We start from the raw sequence: 16,009 nt of genomic DNA, 5'->3' as shown, positions 1-16,009 counted from the left end.
GATGGATAAGAATTTTCCATCTCCCTGTCCCTCAGCAGTTAGACCAACTAAGGTTCAAATCCCAGCTCCTTCTCTTGTTTGTTACATAATTTTAGGCAAATCACTTTGATTTTGAGTTTTCATTTCCTCACATGTAAAATGGAAGAAAGAACCTTTCTGAGCTGGTTGCGAGAATTAAGTGAAGTAATATAGATACTGTGCAAAATGCTTTATTTCCGTTTTTGTCACTATGAGAGTAACAGAAGACTTCTAATCAGAAATCATAACCAACGTTTCAAATAAAAATAAAGACATTTGACAAATAAAAAGAGGACATTCTTTTCTCACCACCCAAATATAACTAACATTTTGCAGTGTTCTTTCTACTCTTTATCCTGCTTGGGAGTGTGCGTGGTGGTTTGTTTATTTGTTTTTCATTTTTGATTTATAGTAAAGTTGCAAAAATAGTAGAGAGTTCCCATATATCCCTCAGCTAATTTAAAATTCCCCTGTTGGTATCATCTCTCATTACCAGGGTGCATTTGTCAAAACTAAGAAACCAACACTGCTGCGTTGCTGTAAACTGAACTATAGACATTATTTGAATTTTATCTGTTTTCTCACTGATGTCCTTTTTCTGGTCCAGGATCCCAACAAAGATTCCATGTTGCATTTAGTCATAATGAGTCCTGTCTGTGACACTTTCTCAACGTTTCTCTGACCTTGTTTTTATAACCTTGATTGTCTTGAAGAGTACTGGTCAGATATTGTCCCTCAATTTGTTGTTATTGCTGGTGCTGTTTTCTGATGTCTTCCTATGGCTAGACTGGGGTTATGAATTTTAGGGGCGGTTACTTCCCAGGTGAGGTGCCCTTCTCATCACATCCTCTGGGGCGTACATGACATATCCACATGACTTTTCAGTGTGATGGTAACCTTAACCACCAGGAGGCAGCATCCAAATAAATTATTTGGAATTCTTCTTTAAGAAAAATTTGTCTTGGACTTCCCTGGTGGTCCAGTGGTTAAGGATCTGCCTGTGCCAATGCAGGGGACACGGGTTCGGTCCCTGGTACGGGAAGATTCCACATGATGCAGAGCAACTGAGCCCACATGCCACAACTACTGAGCCTGAGCTCTAGAGCCCCTGATCTGCAACCAGAGAAGCCACCGCAGTGAAAAGCCTGTGCACCGCAACTAGAGAAAGCCCTGACTCAGCAAGAGAGACCCAGGGCAGCCAACAATAAATAAATGAAGTTATTATTTTTTTTTAGATTTGTCTCTCCTCCCCCCCATTTATTTATTTGACTTGATTTATTTTGGTTGCGCTGAGTCTTTGTTGCTGCACCAGGGCGTTCTCTAGTTGCAGTGGGTGGTGGTAACTCTTTGTTGCAGTGTGTGGGCTCCCCATTGCCGTGGCTTCTCTCGTTGCGGAGCACGGGCTGTGGGCTGCGGGCTCAGTAGGTGTGGCGCATGGGTTTAGTTGCTCCCTAGCATGTGGAGTCTTCCCAGATCAGGGATCAAACTTGTGTCATCTACATTGGCGGGCAGATTCTTAACCACTGGACCACCAGGGAAGTCCCTCCCCCATTTATTTATTCAATTATTTATGTCAGTATGGTGGAGAAGGCAATGGCAGCCCTCTCCAGTACTCTTGCCTGGAAAACCCCATGGATGGAGGAGCCTGGTGGGCTGCAGTCCATGGGGTCTCTAAGAGTCGGACACAACTGAGTGACTTCACTTTCACTTTTCACTTTCATGCATTGGAGAAGGAAATGGCAACCCACTCCAGTGTTCTTGCCTGGGGAATCCCAGGGACGGGGGAGCCTGGTGGGCTGCCGTCTGTGGGGTCACACAGAGTCGGACACGACTGAAGCGACTTAGCAGCAGTAGCAGCATGTCAGTGTGGACTCATGTATATTTATTTTATACTTTGATTATAATCTAATACTACATTATTTGGTTGCTCAAATTCTTCCAGCTTTGGGAGCTCCTCATCTGGCTCCTGGGCCCCTTTGCCATGGCCCCACTGTTCCTTTCTCTGAGCCCTTCCTTTCTGCCTGGTGCTCAGGCGCTCCCGGGTCATCTTGTCTTCTCCCTGCCCCCACTATACAATCAGCCATTTCTCCCAGAAGCCAAGATTTCCTTCTATCGGAGAATGGTGTTTAGAAACCACACTCTGGTTGCTGACAGTCTCCTTGCTACTGCATTACCTGTTCTTTTTGTCTTTTTTTTCCATTGCATAGACATTTATAGACACCACCTCCTGCCCCATGACCCAGCTGATGTCAGGTCCAGCCCTAAGTTCCAAGAAGAAGCTTCTCTGGTACGAACTTCCACTTGCAAAATAAATGAGTCATAGGAAAGAAGTATACAGTGTGGGGCATAGTCAATAATTATGTAACATCTTAGTATGGTGACAGATCATAACTAGAATCATCCAGGGGATCATCTTGAAATGTACAGAGATATTGAATCACTGTGTTGTGGTCAGGAACTAACATAGTGTCATATCTCAACAGGCAAACAAACTCATAGAAAAAGATATCAGATTTATGCTACCAGAAGTAGGGGTGGGGGGGCGGAAATTGGATGAAGACAGGCTAAAGGTACAAATTCCTTATAATATAAGTAAGTATTAGGGATATAATGTAGAACATGATAAATGCTATTAACAATTCTATGTGTTACATATGAAAGTGGTTAAGAACAAATTGTAGAGTTCTCATCACAAGGAAAAACATTTTTTCTATTCCTTTATTTTTGTATCTATATAAGCTGATGGATATTCACTAATCTTCATGATGTGTGTAAGTCAAGCCATTATGCTGACACCTTAAATGTACACAGTACTGTACATCAGTTATTAATGTATGTCCATAAAACTAGAAGACAGATAAATAAGTAGATAAATAAATACAGCTGCTGAAGGGGAAAAAGGAGGAGGCGAAGAAGTTGTTCCTGAGTAATCATTTTCAACAGAAATCTGCAAATCCTGCCTTTTCATTTGGTGTTTACCTTGTGAGCATTTTCCTGGATTCCTGGGCACAGAAGTGGGATTACCAAAACTGAGTAGGCAAAACGTACTAGTATTGACATATAGAAACCATCTCCTTGCCAGTACAACTTGCAGTTGTGTATCTATCTGTGTAATTGTTGGGTTGGCCAAAAAACTTGTCTAGTTTTTCTCTGTAGGATAACTCTAGTAGCGCTTAGTTATCTTTAACTTCATTTGAAGCACTGTCGTTAGTTTGTATTGTGATAGCTGTCATATCAGCGTGCGTTTTTTTTTTAACCTAAAAATCGGTGAATTTTTTTATAGTTTAAATATTGAAGATGGAAGAAAAAAAACATTTTTGGCCTATTATGTTTTATTATTTCAAGAAAGGTGAAAATGCAAAAAAACAAACAAAGATTTGTGCAGTGTATGGAGAAGGTGCTGTGACTAATCAAATGTGTCTAAAGTGGTTTGCAAAGTTTCATGCTGGAGCTTTCTTGCTGGACCAGACTCCAAGGTAGGGTAGACTGGCTGAAGTTATAGTGATCAAATCAAGACAGAAATTGAGAACAATCAGTGTTATACCATGCAGGAGATAGCTGACATACGCAAAATATTCCAATCAAGCATTGAAAATCATTTACACCATCTTGGTTACGTTAATCATGTTGAGGTTTGGGTTCCGCAGAAGTTAAGTGAAAAAAAACCCCTTGACCATATTTGTGTATGCCATCTCTACTTAAGTGTAACGAAAATGTTTCATTTTTAAAACAAATTGTGACAAGTGATGAAAAGTGGATGTGCTAAGTCACTTCAGTCGTGTCCGACCGTGTCCGACTCTGTGACCCTATGGACTGTAGCCCTCGAGTCTCCTCTGTCCATGGGATTCTTCAGGCAAGAATACTGGAGTGGGTTGCCATTCCCTCCTCCAGGGGATCTCCCTGACCCAGAGACTGAACCATCATCTCTTGTGTCTCCTGCATTGGAAGGCAGGTTCTTTACCATTAGCACCACCTGGGAAGCCCAACATGTTTACATACTGATAGTTTTTGCATAAAAAGGACGTAAGTCCCACTACCCTCATGTTGAATTCCAGTATTATTAATTTGAAATAATGTGGAATGAAGAGATCATGGGGCAACTGAAGTGAACCACTGCCAACCACACCAAAGGCCAGTCTTCATCCAAAGATGGTGATGTTACATATATGGTGAGATTGGAAGGGAGTCCTGTATTCAGAGCTCCTTCCAGAAAAACAATTAGTTTCAACAAGTACTGCTCCAGATTAGAACATCTGAAAGCAGCGTTCAACGAAACACATCCAGAATTAGTCAACAGAAAATGTGTAATCTTCCATCAGGGTAATGCAAGACCACATATCTCCTTGAAGACCAGGCAAAAACTGTTAACAGTGTGGCTGGGAAGTTCTAATCCATTCATCATTGCACCTTCAGATTTCCATTTATTTCAGTCTTTGCAAGATTCTCTTAATGAAAAGAATTTCAGCTCCCTATGTGTGTGCTCAGTCGTTCAGTCGTGTCCAACTCTTTGTGACTTCAGGGACTGTAGCCCACCAGGCTCCTCTGTTCATGGAAATTTCCAGGCAAGAATACTGGAACAGGTTCCCAATTCCTCCTCCAGGGGATTTTCCCAACCCAGGGATCCAAACTGTGTCTCTGAAAGACTGTGAAATGTACCTGGAACAGTTTGTTGCTCAAAAAGATTCAAAATTTGGGGAAGATGGAATTATGAAGTTGCCCAAGAAATGGAGAATGTAGTGAAACAAAATGGTGAATATTTTGTTGAATAAAGTTCTTAATGAAAATGAAAAATGTGTCTTTTGTTTTTACTTAGAAACTGAAGGAAATTTTTGGCCAACCCATTATTTGCTTAATTGCTCTTAAGCAATTAGGTAGCTTCTGAGGGGGCAGAGACCAGGGTACCAGTCTGCTTTATCCTCTCCCATTGCACTTCCAGCATATTGAACAGGGCCTGGCACACAGTAGGTGCTCAGTGATCAGCATCATTACTGATGGGTGGAAACTCCTTTCTTAGGATAGATTCCTGAGGTGGAATTTCTGGGTCAAATGATGTGCTTGTTTTTACAGCCTCCAATGGTGTATTTTAGTCCTGGTGACAGGCTGCCATACCTCTGCTGGATGCAGTAAGACAATGAAGGAGAGAGACATTTTCAAGACCTGAGGCATCCAAGAGGGCTCCAGACCCAGGAGGAGCATCTGCTAAGCAGAGGAGATGGGATGGAGGGGACATTTCCACGTGTTTCCAGAAACACCATCAAGGGTGTTCGCTGAGCACCTATCCCAAGCAGGTGCTTGGAATATATATACAACGGTTCACTCAGTTAATCCTCCCTATTCATAAACAAGACAAAACTAGTAAGCAAGAGTAAGCAAGACAAAACACAGTCCCACTTTACAGATGAGGTTCAGAAAAGTGAAAGGGACTGGCCTAAGATCGGGCAATGAAAAGGGGGAGTTGCTTGGATTTTAGCCCAGCTCTGCTGCTCCTTCAGCAGGCCAGAGAAAATGGCAATTCTTTTTTTAATATATATTTTTGCTTATTTTATTATTTATTTTTCTAATTGACAGCGCTGGGTCTTAGTTGCAGCATGTGGGATCTAGTTCCCTGACCAGGGATTGAACCTGGGTCCCCTGCATTCAGAGCACAGAATCTCAGCTACTAAACCACCAGAGACGTCCCGAAAACGGCAATTCATCTCTCTGCTGTTGGTTCAGGAGACGATGTAATGTAAGTCTGACAGATTTCTGCACAGCCCAGTCTTGCCTAGGATTACAGTAGAGGTCGGTGAATAAAAAGATGGGCTTTGGAGACAGAGCGGGGCTTGGATCCTAGTGCCATCACTTAGCTGTGTGATCTTGGGCAAGTTCCTAACCTTTCGGAGTCGGTCCCTTCTGTACGGTGGGGACTAGCAAGGGGCGTCCTGGTGAAAATGATAGAGGAACACAGGCCTCTGGGCGCGCGCCAAGTGCTCGCTCTTATCGCTCTTGCTTCCCAAGGGCCTCTTGTGTCTGAGATGTTTCTCAGAGCCCTCAGCTCTTATTTCCTTCTCCCAGCCTCCTGCTTTCTATTTTTGAAAACGAGATTCTGACTGGAAAACTGGTCTTTGCTGTTACACAATATGCAAGTGGAGGATCTGGAATTTGAAGCCAGGCCTGTGGTTGCCGTCACCTGAGCCCTTTCCAGATGCGAACACCCGTCTGGACCTCCCCTGGTCCCTCAAGAGCTGAGTGGGTTGTGGAGGGGGAAGCCCAGGCCCGCAGAGAGGCGGGGGAGGTGCTGTGGGAAGGAGCCCTCATGGAGGGTGCCTGCCAGGACCAGGGCTGGAGTTTTCTCCACGGTCTCCCTGTCAGGTTTGTGGAGTCCGAAGGTGACGGCCTGCTGTGGGCCACCAATGGTCAGGGTGATTCGGGGTGACCGGGGCCCTTGCTGCTGCGTTTGCACCATCTGCTCTGGCACGTGATGTCATGTGGCCTGGGGTCATCGGGCCACATTCAAGGGGGGCGGGGTGGTTCCAGGAAGGGAAGGGCATGCCGAGGCAGCGCTGGACATGGTGGGCCCAGGGTCTCGCTGTCTGCTTCAGTGGCTGCCAGCATGGCGAGTTGGCCCATGATGACGGAAGACACGCCAGCCGTCAGGAGGGTCCAGGCCGGTGTGGAGAGAGGAGGAGGACACCTCTGCTCAGGGGTGAGCCAGCCGGCGGAGGCTGGAAGCCCTCTGCACACTGGTTGCTGGGTTAGAAGGCTTCTGTCCTGCAGCCTGAAGCCTTCCCCAGGCTCCTGGGGACTTCTTCCTCGAGCACCAGCCCTGATGGTCGTGAGAGGTGTGCGTCGAGGAGGAGCCATGTTTGGTGGTGAAGCTTCGAAGGTCTGATTCTGCTCCGCCTTTTGTGCAGCTCTGAAAGTTAGCTGCAAGCCCTCTTCAAGTCCCAGGACCTCGGGGAAGGCATGGGGGATACTGGCCCAGGGGGTGGGGGTAGTGAGGGTCCCAAGACATCTGGCAGGACCCAGATCAGTAGGGGTGGCAGCTGAGAAGCCCTGGGTAGGAGGATCTCAGGCCTCAGAACAGGTTAGGTTCCAAAAGGGGAAGCTGGGGTGGAGCAGAGCGGGAACAGAGAAAGTAGAAGCAGGGGCCTCGGGCCTGGGGAAGTGGGTGTGAGCCCAAGAGTGTTTACCCCACACGTCCTAGCTGGGAGGGGATAGAAGCCGAAACTCCCTGCTCTCTGTGGCATTTACTTCTGTCCCAGAAGGGACTGCAGCGCCTGCGTGACTGGCAAACAGAGGGAAGGAAATGGGCTCAGTTCTGGGAGCAGGGGTCAGGCTTTGGGCTCCAAACACCACAAAAACCTCTATGTAGTTTCTGGGTTTGGGGGAAACAGCTGGGTCTGCAGTCTCCTCTCAGCAAAGATAAAAAGAAATTCTCTGTCTCAAAATACTAAAAATACAGTTATCATGTGATCCAGCAATACTACTTCTAGGTATAACCCAAAAGAACAGAAAGCAGAGACTCAGACAGAGATTCGTACACCCACATGTTCATAGCAGTGTTGTTCACCATATCCAGGACATCGAAGAACCCAACTGTCCCACAAACGATGAATAAGCAAAACATGGTATGTATGTAAAATGGAATATTATCCAGTCAAAAAGGAAGGATATCCTGACACGTGCTACAACATGGATGAACCTTGAGGATATTATACTCAGTGAAATAAGCCAGTAACAAAAGGACAAATACCTTGTGATTCCATTTATGTAAGCTGTCTAGCGGCTTCCCTCATAGATCAGTCAGTAAATCATCTGCCTGCAATGCAGGAGACCCGGGTTCAATTCCTGGGTCGGGAAAATCCCCTGGAGAGGGGAATGGTAACCCATTCCAGTATTCCTGCCTGGAGAATTCCATGGACAGAGGAGCCTGGCGGGCCACAGTCCATAGAGTCACAAGACTCGGACACAGCAGCTAAAACCAAACCAAGGTATCTAGAGTAGTCAAAACCAGAGAGATGCAGAGCAGAAGGGTGGCTGCCAGGGCCTGGAGAGAGGGAACATGAGGAGTTATTACTTAGTAGGGATCAAGTTTCAGTTTTGTAAGATGAAAAATTTCTGAAGATTGGTATTACAACAATATGAACATACATGTTTTAAAAATTAAATATGTCTCTTTAGCTGCACTGGGACTTCATTGCTGCGCACGGGCTTTCTCTAGTTGCAGAGAGTGGGGGGCTTGTGGGTTTCTCACTACGGTGGCATCTCTTGTTGCAGAGCACAGGCTCTAGGGCATGCGGGCTTCAGTAGTTGCAGCTCATGGGCTCAGTAGTTGTGGCCCATGGCTTAGTTGCCCTGCAGCATGTGGAATCTTCACAACCCCAGGATCGAACCCATGTCCCCCTGCATTGGCAGGCAAATTCCTAACCACTGAACCACCAGGGAAGTTCAATGTGAATATACTTAACACTCCTGAACTATGCTCTTAATGGTAAATTTTGTTATATGTGTTTTATTATGAACTTTTAAAAAAAAGTTACTTCATAAAAAAAAAAGTTATCTCAGACTGTTTCTAAGCCTAAATCTAATGTACAACGTTGTTTATTCTTCAGAAACAATCTGCCTGGTTTTGAGGTCCAGGTTGTAAATAGTATTCCCTCAATCTTGGAATATGGCTCCCAGTCTTGGAGTAACATGTTTGCTGTCGGAGTCCAGTGCCACTCTCATCCCAGACCCCTTGTGTCTAAGGGTTGAGAGCCTTCTCTCTGTCCCTGGTGCTCTGATTTTTCACATGCTCAACCCTCTGCAGGGCTTTCCTTCTTGCTTCTGGGCACTTGTGAATCTCATTAATATGGAGACTCTCATTCTCAGTTCTAGAAACTTTCTTATTTTGGTTTTTTGTTGTTGCCTGTTTTTTTGTTTTTCTCCCTTTTGGGAGTGACTTTTAGTCATATATTGTAGCTTCTGGACCAGTTCTCATCTCCTTGAGCTTCTGTGCTACTTTCCAGATTTCATAGACTTCATCTTCTAGCCACTCCACCACTTTTTAAATTTTTCTGCTTTTATATATTTTTAATTTCCAGGAAGGACCTTATGGTGCCTTCTTGAGACAGACAACACCCCATCCAAGTCCTCCACCTACCACTTGTTTGCGGACTCCTAGGCCTTCCTTGAGTTCCAAAGGATAAATTTAATCAGAGAAGTGAGAAAACGCAGAAACAAAAGGAGACTAGCCAAGCAAGACAAAATAGTAATAGTTTAACCATTAAGCAAACTCAAGGACATTTAGTTGTTCCTCAAGGGCTGGGGATAATATGCTGAGTCATATTCTTTGAGCTGTTTTTCAAATACTGAAACATTCATTATTGGAAAAAGTTAGTAGTATGATGTCCACAAGCACACAGATCACCAAAAGGCTGGAACCAGAAGTTGATGTTGACTCCTGATTTTCTCACCACTGACCAATTAAGAGAAAGTCTACATGCTGATTGTGCACCCCACAACTCCCCTCCCCTCCCCTGTCTTTAAAATACTTTCCCTGAAAGTCATCAGGAAGTTTGGGCTTTTTGACCCCTAATCCCTTGGACTCCTTGCTCAGTGCCCTGCAATAAACGTTGTGCTTTCCTTCCCCATAACCCAATATCAGTAGATTGGCTTCATTGCACACAGCGTGTGAACCCGAGTTTGGTTTGGTAACACTTCTTTAAAATTCTGCTTTCAATTCATCCTGTTCTTATTTCATGGATATTACATATCACGAGGAAGAGAGGGAGTTGTCAAACAGTTGTCTTCTGCTTTGACTCACTCTTCCAGAGAAAAAACCTCAGACGTAATTAAGAGGTGACTCTTGGAGGATGGAAGAAATGAAAAGTGCCCACCAACTAAGGAAGTTTCTGGAGACTGAAAATTGAGGCAGGCTGCTCCATAAATATATCAGTTTATTAGAGAGTAGCTTACTCACAGTGTGGGATCTGGTGGACAACGATCCAGAAGCACTGGAAGCTGCACTCTGCACCACTGAGGGGACACTGAGCAATTTAATAGTTAACCTAAGGGGTAGGGGTAGGTGCTTGGAAACAGGAAGTGCTTTCCCAAATCAAGATTTATGAATGGGCAACTGGCCTGGTGGGCACTGGGAACATATCATCAAAGGTCCTCATTGTTGTTTGGAGACTAATAGACCATAGAGGCTACCTGATCATTAAACAGGATCTATCTCTAATGAGGCTAAGGATTGTTAAACAGTATCTATTACTACAAAGCCCTTGATGACAGAGAAGTTATTTACTGCACCGTCCAGTCCTGGGTAGGGTCAGTGGAAAGACAGCAGGAGCTGAATGGGCACAAGATGGTGTCAGTTATGCCAGCAGCCAAACACTCCAATCCTGACATCTTGACAATGTCTTGATGGCCATCCAGCCTTATCCATCATTGTTCCGCAGCAGCCACACTAGGGACAGATCTTGGAAGGTGGCTTTCATTTATCATTGGCAGCAAGAACAAAGGATTCCTACTAAACATAAAAACTTACTAAGGACATATGGTTCCCCATTTACTCAGGAGAGAAGTAAGCCAGTGAGTAAAAGCATCAGCAAAGGAAAACTTTGATTAATGACTGTTTTCGTATGAGAAAGTGAATCAGTTATGTTGGATTCAGATGAAATTATATAAATGGGCAGCATTCCTGCCCAGTAAAGGTACAAGCTCCTCCCTGCCCAGCTGTCAAACATGTCTAAAACTGTATAGTCTGCATCATCCCTTTTCTCTTTCGAGCAGTTTCCTGGTTTAATAAAGAGATACTTTGGAGGGGGTCATTCAAAGCTGATGTGGTGAACTGTGCTTATGCCTGGATTACCAGAATGGCATTTACATCTGTGAACTGGGGAAGGAATATAGATTTGGCCATTCCCGGCATGACATACTACGATGGACGTGCCACCTGGACTTCATAGTAGGAAATTATGGGGAACTTCCAGTAAGAACATGCGTACACACACACGGCCCAAGAGGGAAAGAAACCCCACGGAGCATCACCTCATCCTCCCACAGGGCAGATAATGCACAGATAGGCTCCACATATCCAGGTCCCCTGTGTGGGAGTCATAAAGGGGCCCCCTGTAGGAAGCTGCTTCTTTTCCTGTCTATTCAGTATTTCTTGCCTGTGGGTCACCTGGCAGACTTCATCAGGAAGCCACCTATGATAGGTTTGTGATTTGTTTGGGCATGATTGGTCCTTTCTACGCACATGTGAAACCATTCCCTTCTCACTGGGACTTGAGCCCATGTGCCAGGATTCAAACCCAGCCAAAACCCACAGTCTCCCAGGTGAGATCATAGACCTGCTTTCAGGACCTAATGAAGCTCAGGTTCCTGGTGTCTCATTGCAGAAAGAATTCAGTGAAAGAAAAAGTAATAGGCAAGAAGTGGATTTACTTTTCTGTCCATCACCATCTCCCAGAGATTGCTCAAAGTCATGTCAGTTGAGTCAGTGATGCCATCCAACCATCTCGTCCTCTGTTATCCCCTTCTCCTGCCTTTAATCTTTCCCAGCATCAGGGTCTTTTCCAGTGAGTCAGTTCTTCACATCAGGTGGCCAAAGTATTGGAGCTTCAGCTTCAGGATCAGTCCTTTCAATGAATATTCACGATTGAATTCCTTTAGATTGACGTGTTTGATCTCCTTGCAGTCCAAGATCCTCTGCAAAAGGAAATGGCAACCTATTCCAGTATTCTTGCCTGAAAAACTCCATGGACAGAAGAGCCTGGCAGCCTATAGTCCATGGGGTCACAAAGAAACAAACATGACTGAGCGACTGGCCACACACACCCAGAGGTTCCATGACAGTTCCAAGACCAACCGTCAAAGATTAAAAAATGGGAGGTGGCCCAATTCCTGGAAACTTCTACCCCTTCCCCAAAATATTTGGAATAACCCTCCTACTTATTAGCCTATGAAATTACTCAGAACAGAAGAGCCTGGCAGGCTTGGCAACCCACTCCAGCATTCTTGCCTGGGAAATCCCATGGACAGAGGAGCCTGGCAGGCTGCAGTCCTGGGGGGTCACAAAGAGTCGGACACGATTGAGCACTAGCAAGATAGGGACTTCCCTGCTGCTCCAGTGGCTAAGACTCTGCACTCGCGATGCAGGGGGCTGGGTTCCATCCCTGGTCAGGGAACTAGATCCCACATGCAGCAGCTAGATCCCATATACCACAGCTAAGACTCAGTGCAGCCAAATAAGTAAATACTTAAAAAAAAAAAAAATCCAATTAACCAGTCCAGTTGCAGTGGGGTTGTAAAGAAAATGAAAAGTCCAAAAACTTCCTCAGGCTTCTGCCCACTCTTGTATTTCAAGTCCACTGAAATGAGGTCCTTGATCACCGTCAATTTGGGCCAGTGTTCCTTATCTTAACTTCCAAATTTGACAGGCCTTTGACTGTAATGGCCCGTTTGGCTCTTACTGGCAAAGGCCTCCACTGATCCACTGGCTGTGTGGGTACAGGTTTAAAGCATGTGGATACCCTTCCGACACCCACCAAAACCCTAAGTAGTCCGCTCGCCATCTGGGAAGAAGATGGTCAGAGCGTCTGATGTTACCTGCAGGGGTGTCTCAAGGTTCAGCACCTCAAATGATCTACAGCTCGGGAATCCATATATTTGAGGGTAAACGGAGCCTTTTTTCTTTCAGTGGAGCCATTCTGCCACATCAGAGGGGGTCTGTAATTCCTCCAGTAATAGGACTCTTGATCTGGTTAATGCACTAGAAGTATGACTGCCAAGTAGAGTGAAGGGTGAATGGGCTGAAGTGAGCCACACAGGCACATGGGCACCTGGTTGCCTGCAGGCAGTCCAAATATCAGCCTGTAATTCAATCCCCGCAGAGGTTTATTGAATGTTTTCCAGTTATCTTGATGCCACTGAGACATCCACATTGCCAAGCCTTTCCACACTACCCAATGCCAGTGGCAAGGTTGAGGGGCATTGGACTGGTGAGTAGTCACCACCCTGAGTTCTGCCCGACTACTTTGTCTAGTCCCTTCCTGAACCAGATGACATCAGAATCCAAACGAGTTGTCCAGAGGTAGGTTGTCCCTACAGCTGCCCTCCATGTGCCATGCATGAGCAGGGGGCGTTCCAAACCTTCTCATACCTGTGCTTTACTGAGGGTGCCACAGATGAGCGGCAGAGCGGTTCTGGTGGTCACTGGGCCCAATGAAACCTGAACATCTGAGCGAGGGGATCGGTGTAAAAGGCGCTTCTCTGTTGAAGGTATGAATGCACTCGTGTAAAGTGCTCAGATGTGCACAGGCACACTTAGGTTTCAAAAGCAGGTCCTTAAACCATCGGCCCACAGGCAGAGGAGTCAGTAAGCTGAAGGGTGAGTTGGTGGTCAGATCCTCGGTTTGTTGTAAACTAGGGAAGCTGCTATGAATTGAAAATACCTCCTGCCATATCTGGGCTTCCCTGGTGGCTCAGTTGGTAAAGAATCCGCCTGCAATGCAGGAGACCTGGGTTCAATTCCTGGATTGGGAAGATCCCCTGGAGAAGGGGACAGCTACCCACTCCAGTATTCTGGCCTGGAGAATTCCATGGACAGAGGAGCCTGGCAGGCTACAATCCATGGGGTTGCCATATCAGTAAGAAATGACACAGCCATCAGCGATTTCTGCCATCCAACAGATGCTGCCACCCCCTACGGTGATGGCTGGGGAGCTGAGGGAATGCAAGAAACAGCCATTTGCCATTCCTTTAGGTGAACAAGGAAACAGGATTGGCCCCAGATAGTTGAGGTGCATATGAAAGGAATGAGGAATGAATTCAGTGAGCCCAGAGATTTGCATCTTCCCATAGGTAGAATGCCAAATTCTTTAACTTGATGCCTGATCTTTGTTGTTCAAACTGCCTGCTCCCTTTGTTGCCTGCCTCCCCACCCCTCAGCCCCCCACCTCCTTGGAGCAGTTTTCTCAGAGCTACTGAAATGCTGTCTCCTGGGTTCAGAGTCCTAAACATTCCCACCAAATAAAATGACTCTCTACTTTCAGGTTGTGACAATATCTTTTAGTTAACACTGCTATGGATTGTTTTTTTATAGGACTAAACCAGTTCTCTGGGCACCACCGAGGCATCACTGACTCGATGGACAAAAGTTTGATCAAGCTCCGGGCTTGGTGATGGATAGGGAAGCCTGGCATGCTGCAGTTCATGGGGTCGCAAAGAGTTGGACATGACTGAGCGACTGAACTGAATTGAACTGAGACCAGTTCTCTGCCCCTTTCTGTAACTGAGACCAGAATCCCAGCAGGGCTCTTTTCCCATTTTGTTGCTGTCAAACAGTTCCCATTCAAACCATTCCAGATGTACACTTATAGCCAATTCACTCCTTGTGTTCAACATTAACACACTCTGTCTTTGGACATGTTTGACAATCCATTTGGTCTTTTCAAAAGACTCTTGTTGTGGGATATTCCAGTCCCAGATTGTCACTTTTTTTACTAAAGCATATAGGGTCTTAATATCTGAGCAAGTGGGGATGGAGAATAAAAGGCCACCAGTACCCTCTCAGCCCTATAAAGGCTGGTAACTCTTACACTGCAGGATGTGGATATGCCTGTGTTTTTATCAAAGACAATCTCAGGCATCCCTTTGGTCTCACCAGACCAGAGGACACCCAAGAACTTGACCAACTGTCCCGGGCTTTGCGTTTACTTGTCAGCATTTACCTCTCATCTTCAAGATTTTAAATGTTCCTGAAAAGATGCAGTGGCTTGGGAAAGACATCAAGTCATCACAGGTTATCAAGATATCATCAGTGTAATAACAGAGAACAAAAAAGGGAGAAAGTCCTGGGCCACCATCCCATATAGTAGGACTGTGCGGTTAACCATGAGGCAAGACAGTAAAAGTCCATTGTCTCCTTTCCCATGTAAAGGCACATTGGTCCCTCTCCAAGGGCAAGCTGAGAAAGGCATTAGAAAAATCCAAGACACAGTGATATGTCTTGAGAGACAAGATCGTATCCAAGACTCTGGCTGTGTTTGGAACTCTCACACAGATATGGGGTGTTGGCTTGTTAAATTCTCTGTAGTCTACTGTCATATACCAGGTGCTGTTTGGTTTTTCATCCAGCCACATGGGGCTATTGACTGGGCTTTGTGTCAGTCTTATAACCCCTGTGGGTACATGCAGACATGTTAGGGGGAACACACTGACTGAAACTGCCCACCCTGGCCAGGCACCATAGTAACGATTTGCGTGAGCTCTTTTATGACAGGAGGTCCCGGTAAGGAACACAGAGCTAATAAGCCACCACCAACCGGAAGAGTTCGGGAAAGGTCAGGAGGAGACATCACCATCTCCCAGAATCCTTCTCACTGACATCCATCTTGGCTGAACAAGGCGTGCACCACCAGGAAGGACTCTGAGTCAGAATGATTGGCTAAAGACAACCCGGAAACTAATCCTATCACCATAAAACCCAAGACCAAGTGCCATGAGCCATGAGGCAGAGCTCTTCTCCTGGGTTCCCTTACCCTAATGCTCTCCACCCAGGCACGCTTTCCCAATAAAATCTCTTGCTTTGTCAGCATGTGTCTCCTCGGACAAGTCATTTCCGAGTGTTAGACAAGAGCCCAGTTTTGGGCCCTGACAGGGGTCCCCCTACTGCAACAGGCGTGCTAAGTCGCTTCAGTCATGTCTGACTCTTTTGTGACTCCATGGACTGTAGCCCTCCAGGCTCCTCTGTCCATGGGATTTCCCAGGCAAGAATGCTGGAGCAGGTTGCCATTTCCTACTCCAGGGGCTCTTCCCAACCCAAGGATAAAACTCGCATCTCTTACATCTCCTGCATTGGCAGGCGGATTCTTTACCACTAGCACCACCTGGTAAGCCCCTTATAACCCCCACCTTCTCTAATTCCTTGATGGTAGCCTGTTCTTCCTGTCCCCCAGATAGGCGATATTGTTTTATTGCCACCATTCTCCAAAGGACAGGCAGTGTTACAGGGTCCCCT

Source organism: Cervus canadensis, chromosome 24, assembly GCF_019320065.1.
Source record: "Cervus canadensis isolate Bull #8, Minnesota chromosome 24, ASM1932006v1, whole genome shotgun sequence".
Lineage (NCBI taxonomy): Eukaryota > Metazoa > Chordata > Mammalia > Artiodactyla > Cervidae > Cervus > Cervus canadensis.
Note: the sequence above shows the minus strand (reverse complement) of the source record.